The sequence below is a fragment of the Panulirus ornatus genome, chromosome 12 (genome assembly GCF_036320965.1).
Source record: "Panulirus ornatus isolate Po-2019 chromosome 12, ASM3632096v1, whole genome shotgun sequence".
NCBI lineage: Eukaryota > Metazoa > Arthropoda > Malacostraca > Decapoda > Palinuridae > Panulirus > Panulirus ornatus.
The window spans coordinates 34,797,130-34,809,885 of NC_092235.1; the positions used below are offsets into that span (position 1 = coordinate 34,797,130).

The following is a 12,756-nucleotide window of genomic DNA, read 5'->3' on the forward strand; positions in this document are numbered from 1 at the left end:
ATAACCTTAATGATTCATCACATTAAAGATAACCTTCATGATTCATAACATTAAAGATTACCTTCATGATTCATAACAGTAAAGATAACCTTCATGATTCATAACAGTAAAGATAACCATCATGATTCATAACATTAAAGATAACCTTCATGATTCATAACAGTAAAGATAACCATCATGTTTCATAACATTAAAGATAACCGTCATGATTCATAACATTAAAGATAACCAATATGATTCAGAAGATTAAGAATAACTATCATGATTCAAGTGAATAAGGATAGCCATAATGATTCAGAAGATTAGGGTAAAGATCATGATTTAAAAGATTAGATATAAACATTATGATTCAAAACACTGAGGATAACTATCATAATTCAAAAGATTAAGAATAACAATAATTATTCAGAAAACGTCGGGTAATCTTTAGGCATTAAACCATGTCATTCCCAAAAGCTCACTGCATAGTCCTCTACGGACAGCACAACACAACAAGAGCATGCTTCCAACGACTGGTTCACAGCTTCTCACAGTAAGCCGCAAAGATCTGCATCAAGAGCACTCCTCCTCCTCCTCCTCCTCCTCCTCCTACTCCTCCTCCTCCTCCTCCTCCCAACACTGGTTCGGATCTTCCCTCAGTAAGGCCGAAAAGCTTCGCCACTTGAGCACGATTCGTACAGTTGGTTCAGTGCTTCCCTCAGTAAGGTCGAAAAGCTTCGCTATAAAAGCATCCAGAGCTTCGTTCATTATGGTCCGAGAACATCGCTACAAGAGCACTATTCGGCCCTGCGGCGGGTTCATTGCTTCCCAAGTTAGGCATGAAAGTTTCGCCAAAAGAGCACAGTTTGGACGGCTTCCTTCATAAAGGTTAGGTCTTGAGGTACGTACAAGAAGCTTTATGTTGGTGTTGCTATGATCCTTCCGGTTCCTCACGTACAAATGCATTATGTCTTTCTTGAAGTGAGGGGGGGGGGGGGGATGGTGCTTTATATCATCATCAAATCAATGTCCTCTTTAATTATACCTAAGCGAAAACGCCCTCACACAAAAGTAACACCAACAGCAGATTACACAGGGCTCGCCTCATCCCACTAACAAAGAAGATTTAAAGTACAAAGGAATTCCTGCATATGTCACTGAAACAACAAAAATGTACTTAGTTCTCGACAAAAGAAATATTACAAGAATAATATATGCTACATAAATAAGGTCAATTTCCTTTGAAAGCTAAATGAAAATTTATTCACAACATTTGATACAATAACTCCAAAAGTTCGCCAATTGTTCACATCCAGGATGTTCAGTATTACCCAAATGCCTGGTAACTGTCTTTATCTAAATCATAACACTCTTCGGTCAATGTGGCCAAACCTTACTTACTATGCCACTCAGTTTGATGTTCCCACACTTTTACCCTCATTGTCTTATCGTCTTTGTTCATAAATTTATCTATACATTAACTTTGGCACCGCTCCACAACATACCAATCTGCCTCACACTCCAGAATTATTCACTTCTGGAACCCAGCCTGAGCATTAAGTTAATCAACCCTTACTTATAACCATGTGGTCCTCAAGCTTAGTCCAGTATCCGAGCCGTCTACAGCTTGTAATATTCTATGCCATCCCACGAACTGGGTAGATCTCACGTGGCACATTTCTTTACCCTAGAGGATCCCTTGGCCGAAATGCGGCCGTCTATGATGCAACGTAGCAGACCAGACCCTGTTGTATAATTCTTTGTACTATCAATCCACCCACGGCCAGCGTAACACAGAGGACCACGAGTCGCCAACACTGGCTTCTGTCAATATTCCTCAATATCCTCATTCCTGAAAATTGTCCATATCACCACAATAATCCACGACTCTCTGTGCACAATATACAACCTTGTTCTGCTACTCACCCACACACCTACCTCGATAACGGCAAAAATTCCACCACTTGTAAGGCAGTTGGTGTTACAGTCGTCAAACTCGTGCCCAAGGAAACCAACCCGCCAGAAAGGTTCCCCACCCACACACCTCGGGCTGACCAATCTCAACCGCCTAACTTCCCTCATTCTACTATATTGTAGAAAAGGAAACACTTATAGGTGTATTCTCAAGCTGGGACAGCTTTATGTGTATGTTTGCTGAGTTGTTTGTGTCTGTTTTTGCTGGTGCCCATTTCTACTGACCTATTTCACTGGAGGGGAAGGGAGTTTTGCACAATTAGGGCCCCATCTCGTAAACTTTATTATCAGACAGTTTTTTCTCACTTCTATGTAATGTCCACATTCACAGTATAATCATCCAATTTATTCCATTTATCACTGACTATTACAGCATTACAATAGTACTTTTTGCATCTTTTCTAACACGTTTCTTGATGTTCTGGCTGTTCTATCCTTGCATCTTTCGAAGACCTGCTTTCTGTTAAAATTATCAACCAGATCTAAAGCTTGCGATCAGGTCAACCAATAATCATCCTTCTTTCATGGTGAGCAAATTTAGGGCCCCTGACACCTCCTTGCAACTCTACTTTCTTATTTCTAGGATATCTTTGTTGCCTTCTGACCTTCTTTACTATTTCTTTGTGCTTCTCTAAGTACGGTGACCAAACTTGAAAAGCATATCTTAATACTGTCCTAATGTAGCATATGAACAGCTTGCGGAACATTTTCTGATCTATATACATTAGTGTTATACTTATATCTATTAGCAGACAGTTTGTATACTTTACGATTGTCCTAATGTGGAACCGTAACAAGTTAGGGACCATGTCGACTCCCAAGATTCTTCCTAAGACTCGCACAGATAGATGATAGATAGATGATGTCTATATTAAGTCCCTCTTCCCATGTGTTACATCCTCATTCTTTTACATTTACTCAAGATGACTTTTATCAACCATGTATCACACCGTCTTAAGATTTTATCTACGTTCCCCTGTAAGTTACTGCAGTCTTGCTTACTCGCTTTTGACTTCCCTCGTGATTTTTGTCTTATTTAGACAGATTTACTTCTTCCCTCATGATTTTTATCTTAGATTCACTTCCCTCATGATTTTTGTCTTATTTAGATATATTCACTTCTTCCTTCGTGATTTTTGTCTTATTTATAGATTCACTTCTTCCCTCATTTTTATCTTTAGATAGATTCACTTCTTCCCTCATGATTTTTGTCTTAGATTCACTTCCCTCATGATTTTTGTCTTATTTAGATAGATTCACTTCTTCCCTTGTAATTTTTGTCTTATTTAGATAAATTCACTTTTTCCCTCATCATTTTCATCTTATTTAGATAGATTCACTGCCCTCGTGTTTTTATTTAGATAGATTCACTTCTTCCCTCATGATTTTTGTCTTGGATAGTTTCACTCCCTTCATACTTTTTGTCTTGCTTAGATAGATTCACTTCTTCCCTCGTGATTTTTCTTATTTAGGTAGATTCACTTCTTCCCTCTTCATTTTTGTCTCTAGATACATTCACTTCCCTCATGAGTTTTGTCTTATTTAGAAAGATTCACTTCTTCCCTCATGATTTTTGTCTTTAGATAAATTCACTTCTCATGATTTTTGTCTTTAGACAGATTCACCTCCCTCGTGATTTCGTCTTTAGATTCACTTCTTCCCTCATGATTTTTGTCTTATTTAGATGGATTCACTTCGTGATTTTTGTCTTAGATTCACTTCCCTCATGAGTTTTCTCATTTAGATAAATCCACCTCTTCCCTCGTGATTTTTATCTTATTCAGGTAGATTCACTTTTCCTCGTGATTTTTGTCTTTAGATAAATTCACTTCCCTCATGATGTCTTAGATTCACTTCCTCATAATTCTGTCTTTAGATTCACTTCCCTCATGAATTTTCTTTAGATAAATTCACTTCTTCCCTCGTGATTTTTGTCTTTAGATTCACTTCTTCTCTCATGAATTTTGTCTTTATATATTCACTTCCCTTATGATTTTTTTCTTATCTAGATAGATTCACTTCCCTCGTGATTTTTGTCTTTAGATAAATTCACTTCATCCCCCATGATGTTTCTTTATAGATTCACTTCTTCCCTCATGATTTTCTTTAGATAGATTCAAATCTTCGCTCATGATTTTGTCTTATTTAGATTGACTTTCCTCATGGTTTTTGTCTTTAGATTCGCTTCTCGTGATTTTTCAGATAAATTCACTTCTTCCCTCTTGATTTTTGTCTTATTTAGATAGATTCACTTATTCCCTCATGATTCTTGTCTTTAGATAGATTTACTTCTTCCCTTACGATTTTTCTTGATAAATTCACTTCCCTCATGATGTTTGTCGATAAATTCACTTCATGATTTTTGTCTTTAAATTCACTTATGATTTTTGTCTTACATTCATTTCCCTCGTGACTCTTGTCTTATTTAGATAGATTCACTTCTCATGATTTTTGTCTTATTTATATTCACTTCTCATGATTTTTTTCTTAGATTCACTTCCCTCGTGATTTTTGCCTTAAGATAGATTCACTTCTTCCCTCATTATTTTTTAGAAAAATTCACTTCCCTAATGATTTTTGTTTGATTCACTTCCCTCATGATTTATCTATAGATAATTCACTTCTCATGATTTTGTCTTTAGACAGATTCACTTCTTAGCTCATGACTTTTCTTGATAAATTCACTTCCCCGTGGTTTTTGCTTGATTCGCTTCCCTCATGATTTCTTTAGATTCACTTCTTCCCTCATGATTTGTCTTTAGCTTCACTTCCCTCGTGATTTGTCTTTAGATTGACTCCTTATTTTTGTCTTGTTTAGATAGATTCACCTCCTCATGATTTTTGTCTTATTTAGATTCACATCCCTCATGATTCTTGTCTTATTTAGATAAGATTCACTTCCCCATGATTTTACTTATTTAGATAGATCAGGGGAAGCAATGGTTCCAAAACAGAACTCTACGGACTTAGTCTATTTCGAGAAGGTTTCCCATACGTGCGCCATCTGTTTCCTTCCTCTAAGATAATCTATTAATCGTAGGAGTTCCTTTATTCTTGCCTGAAGATCCAGCTTCTTTACCAGACTCAAATTTAGTGTCAAATGTTTTCTGTCGTCCACATATAGACTCCTCCCAGCCATCTCGTTTGTCGTAAACACATACCCTTATGCATAATTAACTGTACATGTTTCCATCCAACTGATTTTTATTATGTGTGCTTGAATATGTTTATGGTTGTTTCCTTAAGCGCATAGCTCTCAAACTCCTTATCTGCATGTCTATCTGTATATGAGCACGTGTGTGTGTGTGTGTGTGTGTGTGCTATTTACATTTGTGTGTCACGGGGGGAGAGTTTTACATTCACGTTACCCCATCTCTTCATTTTGTAAGTATATGCCATGCCTTCACTCCCACACACACACACACACACACACACAACACACGGACCTCCGTGGTGTACCGGTTAGCTTTATTGATCCCCAGGCATCTATGGGCCGCTGGGAATCCCATCCTGGTCGCAGCAGCCGGCCCACAGTTCCACCTACCTATTCATCCTTTCCTAAGTGCTGGTCGATAAAACAGGTACCTGGTGTAAACTTGTGGGTGTAGAGGCAGTAAAGGCATGGCACATTCATAAAAGGTTAAGAGACAGGACAACACGAGTGTAAAACTTTACTGGTAACACACACACACACACACAGTCATGAGCTTCCATAGTGCAGTGGTCGTTCCGGCCGCTGACCATCGATCACGCACAAATCTGACAATGTTCGAATGCTAGACGTATCAGTCGGTTAACACCCTATACCAGATGCTATCTTCCCCTCGAGGCTAGCAGGTAGATGGGTGCTGTGTGTGTACGAGAGGCATGATATGGTAAATATACAAGGTTAAGACAGTACAACACTAGTGTAAAAGTCTTTCTCGTGAGCACTCAAATAATGATCACCCACACAGACATTTATCTATCATTATGAAATTCTATTGTGTGAAAAGCTCAATTATATTTTCTAGTCTCACTGTTATTTTCTATTCTGTGCCATCAGTCATTTGAATGTATTACAAGGACCGCAATGAACAATGCATTTTCTTTTATAGATTTAATGTGTTATTCTTGGTAAGATTTGTAAATACCTTCATATCCACGTATTTGCCCAAAACAATAAATCAATTTATTAGTCAATCAATGGTCGCGTCAGGTAAACGGTATTAGTCAATCAATGGTCGCGTCAGGTAAACGGATAAGGGGCCAAAATAGCAAGTGAATTCTGTTTACATTGGTGGTTGACAATAGACAATTCGTCTGCAGATGTTGTTTATGTTTCTGCTGTCATCTGCAAAGGCTGACACATCTCTTTAATTAAACTTGTATATTATGCAGTAAACAGTCGACATCCTCCCACGCAAGAGTGCGCAGTTAAACACATGCTATTGGTCAGTGGATGACATAAGTACTAGATCGCCATGTAGACCAAGGTGTGTTGTAGAGATGGGGCAGCTCTTGGGTCCTTAATGGAGTTGGTGCACAGGATTATACCTGTGAGGTTATCGTGATCTGAGAGGTAAGGTAACCACATTTGTGATGAGTGCTTAGTTTAGATCCGCATTGTTATTAGCCCTAAATATTGACTTGTGTAGTGTTTAGAGACTGAAGTAATACTTGCTGAGAATCATACAGATTGGAGAACCTTATATTTTCAGTAATATTTCAGAATACGGACCTGAAATACGGACGCGCGTTTTCTAAATGATAGAATTTAACTAATTTGGTGCCGATAGATTCCATGAAATATGTAAAGTTCATATAGATTGGGGGATTTTAAGTATATCACCTCCATATGTTTGAAGTTCTCATAAAGTGGACATAACTTTAAAGTAGAGGGAAATAATGTAAAAACACTAAGAACAAACAGCCGAGAATATAAGCAATGCAATTGCAGCAATTATGTTCAGTTCTAGCTAACTGGATATGAACAGGAGGGATGCCTATCCTCGTACTACATGTGGGTGGTTGACAAGATGGATGTGTGTATTTTCTGATTATTATGTGTGTTCTACTTTTATGGAATCATTGTTGCCATTGTAAAGAGTGACTTTAGAGTGGAACTTTCCTGTGATAATTGTCAAGTAAATGCACATGAGATATTTCTTGACAAAATTTAATGAAATTGGTGCCAATGGATTTCTTTCAGTGAGATTTGTTACAGAGTGTATGATTTTAGATGAAACATCACTAAATCCAGCAAATTTAAGTTTTTGTACGGTAGTTTTGGCTTTGAAATAAGGGAAATTGTGAGGTAAAAACATCAAAAGTCATCAGTTGATAATTACTTAATGCATTCGTTACACTTTCATTGAAATCTAGCAAAAAGTAAATGAACATGAGGGACACTTATGGCATCTTGAAGTCATTTTCTTATGTACTTGCTCATAGTGCAAGGGCATTAGAAAAGTGACCATCCGTGGATGGCACAAAAAACATTCATCAGAAACTTTTTTAAAACCTGTGGAGCTTTGTTTGATTCATATAGATATGCAAAGTGAATTAAGCTGTACTGAAACAAAAAAACTTGCCTATAGAGTATAGAAATGCCTGTATTCCTTTATTCATGTATTTTCATTGAATGCTGCTATGTATATTTTTTTGATCTGATTTAATCCAAGTTTTTCAAGTATGATGGATGAATTTTGATTCCTTTATAGATTTAGGGCACAACTTTATGCATATGAAAACAGTCCCACACAGGGTTAGATTCTTGTATCTCTGTAGACATTTGCACTTACTGTTTACATTTGAAACCAAATGAATCGTGGCACAAACAAGTGCTGTATATGTTTTTATAACATGAAATATCATTAGTAATAGAACCACAATATGTCTGTGGTATTAGGATAGACAGATTATTATATTTATATTATTTTTTTAATAATCATTATACTCTGTCACTGTCTCCCGTGTTAGCAAGGTAGCACAAGGAAACAGACAAAAGAATGGCCCAACCCACCCACATACACATGTATATACATACACATCCACACACACACATATACATACCTATACATCTCAACGTCAACATATATGTACACACTCAGACATGTACATATATATACACATGTGCATAATTCATACTGTCTGCCCTTATTCATTCCTGTCACCACCCCGCCACACATGAAATGACAGCCCCCCTCCCCCCACACGTGTGCGAGGTAGCGCTAGGAAAAGACAACAAAGGCCACATTCGTTCACACTCAGTCTCTAGCTGTCATGTATAATGCGCCAAAACCACAGCTCCATTTCCACATCCAGGCCCACCAAAACTTTCCATGGTTTACCCCAGACGCTTCACATGCCCTGGTTCAATCCATTGACAGCACGTCGACCCCGGTATACTACATCGTTCCAATTCACTCTATTCCTTGCATGCCTTTCACCCTCCTGCATATTCAGGCCCCGATTGCTCAAAATCTTTTTCACTCCATCTTTCCACCTCCAGTTTGGTCTCCCACTTCTCCTCATTCCCTCCACCTCTGACACATATATCCTCTGTCAATTTTTCCTCACTCATTCTCTCCATGTGCCCAAACCATTTCAAAACACCCTCTTCTGTTCTCTCAGCCACACTCTTTTTATTACCGCACATTTCTATTACTCTTTCATTACTTACTCGATCAAACCACCTCACACCACATATTGTCCTCAAACATCTCATTTCCAACACATCCACCCTCCTCCGCACAACTCTATCTATAGCCCACGCCTCGCAACCATATAACATTCTTGGAACCACTATTCCTTCAAACATATCCATTTTTGCTTTCCAAGATAACGTTCTCGACTTCCACACATTTTTCAACACTCCCAGAACTTTCGCCCCCTCCCCCACCCTATGATTCACTTCCACTTCCGTGGTTCCATCTGCTGCCAAATCCACTAACAGATATCTAAAACACTTCACTTCCTCCAGTTTTTCTCCATTCAAACTTACCTCCCAATTGACTTGACCCTCAACCCTACTGTTCCTAATAACCTTATTCTTATTCACATTTACTCTTAGCTTTCTTATTCACACACTTTACCAAACCCAGTCACCAGTTTCTGCAGTTTCTCACCCGAATCAGCCACCGGCACTGATTCATCAGCGAACAACAACTGACTCACTTCCCAAGCTCTCTCATCCACAACAGACTGCATACTTGCCCTTCTTTCCAAAACTGTTGCAGTCACCTCCCTAACAACCCCATCCATAAACAAATTAAACAACCATGGAGACATCACGTACTCCTGCCACAAACCAACATTCACTGAGAACCAGTCACTTTCCTCTCTTCCTGCACGTACACATGCCTTACATCCTCGATAAAAACTTTTCACTGCTTCTAACAACTTTGCCTCCCTCACCATTTATTCTTAATACCTTCCAAAGAGCATCTCTATCAACTCTTATCATATGCCTTCTCAAGATCCATAAATGCTACATACAAATCCATTTGCTTTTCTAAGTATTTCTCACATACATTCTTTAAAGCAAACACCTGATCCACACATCCTCTACCACTTCTGAAACCACACTGCTCTTCCCCAATCTGATGCTCTGTACATGCCTTCACCCTCTCAATTAATACCCTCCCATATAATTTCCCAGGAATACTCAACAAACTTATACCTCTGTAATTTGAGCACTCACTCTTATCCCCTTTGCCTTTGTACATTGGCACTATGCACGCATTCCGCCAATCCTCAGGCACCTCACCATGAGTCATACATACATTAGATAACCTTACCAACCAGTCAACAATACAGTCACCCCTTTTGTAATAAATTCCACTGCAATACCATCCAAACCTGCTGCCTTGCCGGCTTTCATCTTCCGCAAAGCTTTTACTGCCTCCTCTCTGTTTACCAAATCATTCTCCTTAACCCTCTCACTTTGCACACCACCTCTACCAAAACACCCTGTATCTGCCACTGTATCATCAAATTCATTCAACAAACCTTCAAAATACTCACTCCATCTCCTCTCACATCACCACTACGTGTTATCACCTCCCCATTATCCCTTTCACTGATGTTCCCATTTATTCTCTTGTCTTATGCACTTTATTTACCTCCTTCCTAAACATCTTTTTATTCTCCCTAAACTTTAATGATAATCTCTCACCCCAACTCTCACTTGCCCTCTTTTTCACCTCTTGCACCTTTCTCTTGACCTCGTGCCTCTTTCTTTTATACATCTCCCAGTCATTTGCATTACTTCCCTGCAAAAATCGTCCAAATGCCTCTCGCTTCCCTTTCACTAATAATCTTACTTCTTCATCCCACCAATTGCTACTTTTTCTAATCTGCCCACCTTCCTCGCTTCTCATGCCACAAGCATCTTTTGCGCAAGCCATCACTGCTTCCCTAAATACATCCCATTCCTCCCCCACTCCCTTTATATCCTTCGTTCTCACCTTTTTCCATTCTGTACTCAGTGTCTCCTGGTACTTTCTCACACAAGTCTCCTTCCCAATCTCACTTACTCTTACCACTCTCTTCACCCCAACATTCTCTCTTCTTTTCTGAAAACCCATACAAATCTTCACCTTTGCCTCCACAAGATAATGATCAGACAACCCTCCGGTTGCACCTCTCAGCACATTAACATCCAAAAGTCTCTCTCTCGTGCGCCTATCAATTAACACGTAATCCAATAACGCTCTCTGGCCATCTCTCCTACTTACATATGTATACTTGTTGGAAAGGATCACAATTTTGCGCTTGATCAAGATATTCCTATGAGTCCACGGGGAAAATGAAACACGAAAAGTTCCCAAGTGCACTTTCGTGTAATAATCACATCATCAGGGGAGACACAAGAGAGGAATATAACAGTCAGTTGATATACATCGAAGAGACGAAGCTAGGACGCCATTTGGTAAACATGTGTTTTGGACAATCACATGTTTACCAAATGGTATCCTAGCTTCGTCTCTTCGATGTATATCAACTGACTGTTATATTCCTCTCTTGTGTCTCCCCTGATGATGTGATTATTACACGAAAGTGCACTTGGGAACTTTTCGTGTTTCATTTTCCCCGTGGACTCATAGGAATATATATACTTATGTATATCTCTCTTTTTAAACCAGGTATTCCCAATCACCAGTCCTTTTTCAGCACATAAATCTACAAGCTCTTTACCATTTCCATTTACAACACTGAACTCCCCATGTACACCAATTATTCCCTCAACTGCCACATTATCCACCTTTGCATTCAAATCACCCATCACTATAACCCAGTCTCATGCATCAAAACTACTACCACGCTCACTCAGCTGCTCCCAAAACACTTGCCTCTCATGATCTTTCTTCTCATGCCCAGGTGCATATGTACCAATAATCACCCATCTCTCTCCATCCACTTTCAGTTTTACCCATATTGATCTAGAGTTTACTTTCTTACACTCTATCACACACTCCCACCGCTCCTGTTTCAGGAGTAGTGCTACTCCTTCTCTTGCTCTTGTCCTCTCACTAACCCCTGACTTTACTCCCAAGACATTCCCAAATCACTCTTCCCCTTTACCCTTGAGCTTTGTTTCACTCAGAGCCAAAACATCCAGGTTCCTTTCCTCAAACATAGTATCTATCTCTCCTTTTTTCTCATCTTGGTTACATCCACACACATTTAGACACCCCAATCTGAGCCTTTGAGGAGGATGAGCACTCCACGCGTGACTCCTTCTTCTGTTTCCCTTTTTAGAAAGTTAAAATACCAATATATGTATTGGTATTTTAAATTATTTGTTATCTAACCTCACATTTTCTGTCTCCCTCATAACCTTATCACTAATGATTTATTTCATAATGAAAGCTGTTTTAAGAATGAAAAAGGAAAATCCATACTCTGAAATCAGTTTTTACAGGGGTAACAATTATTCCTTGAGTAGAAAACAGATAATTATAATAATCCTAGAAAATGTGTCTCTATTCTAAAATTCAATCATTATTTCTTGAGCTATATTAAATAAAGTGATAACATTTTATGTATATCAGGGAAAATGTTAGGTTGATATAGAAAGTTAGGCAGGCCAAATACACATGTCAAATATCAACAGAACTGGTAATTTATTGGAAAGAGAATGCATAATTTCTATTTGATAGATTTTCAAAAAAGTAGCACCAATGGATTTGTAACACTGTCGAGTTGCTATGGTGTGGGATTTTATCTTTAGCATTTCCTCTTCCCACAATTTTAAGTACACAAAGTGGGCAGGGCTTTGAATTGGAGGGAAATTATGAGGTAAAAGAACTCTATCAGTTTTTCTGAGTGTACCACTTTCATCAAAATTTCTCAACTTGTGCAGGAAGCCATGTGATTTGCTAATTATCTAAGGTGTAGCATGAAGATATTTGCAAATGTTCATCAAGAGGAAAGGCACTGTATTTAGACCTTATAGAGTTTTGAATGTTTTTAATTTTATTTACAAATTTGATAAGGCTATAAAAAACATGACTTCCTGTAGGGTCTTGCAGTGCTAATTTTCCTTGTTATTCTGGTATGCATTCCCTTGGATGATGCCACATATCATAATGTTTGAAAGGTAAATACATTTAGTGAATTCAAGTGTCTCTTAATATAAAGGGATTGAAGTCACTACACTAAAGGATGTTCCACTCAGGGTTATATTGTGATATTTATAGACATCGATATCACTTTATACCTCTTGAACCTGATGATGCATGGTACCATACACTTGACTGTATCTCTTCAATAATGAAGAAATTTATCTCTTGCTGTGTGTAGTATTTAGACAGACAA

General features: G+C 38.4%; 1 long non-coding RNA gene across 1 annotated transcript in view; it reads left to right on the plus strand.

Moving 5' to 3' along the window:
* Positions 1–6,209: 6,209 nt before the first annotated feature.
* The window catches only part of LOC139752009 (uncharacterized), a 72,678-nt gene continuing 66,131 nt past the window's right edge, over positions 6,210–12,756 (plus strand). The window contains exon 1 of the long non-coding RNA XR_011713462.1: positions 6,210–6,514. This is a non-coding gene — a long non-coding RNA (uncharacterized lncRNA). The remainder of the gene's footprint in view (positions 6,515–12,756) is intronic.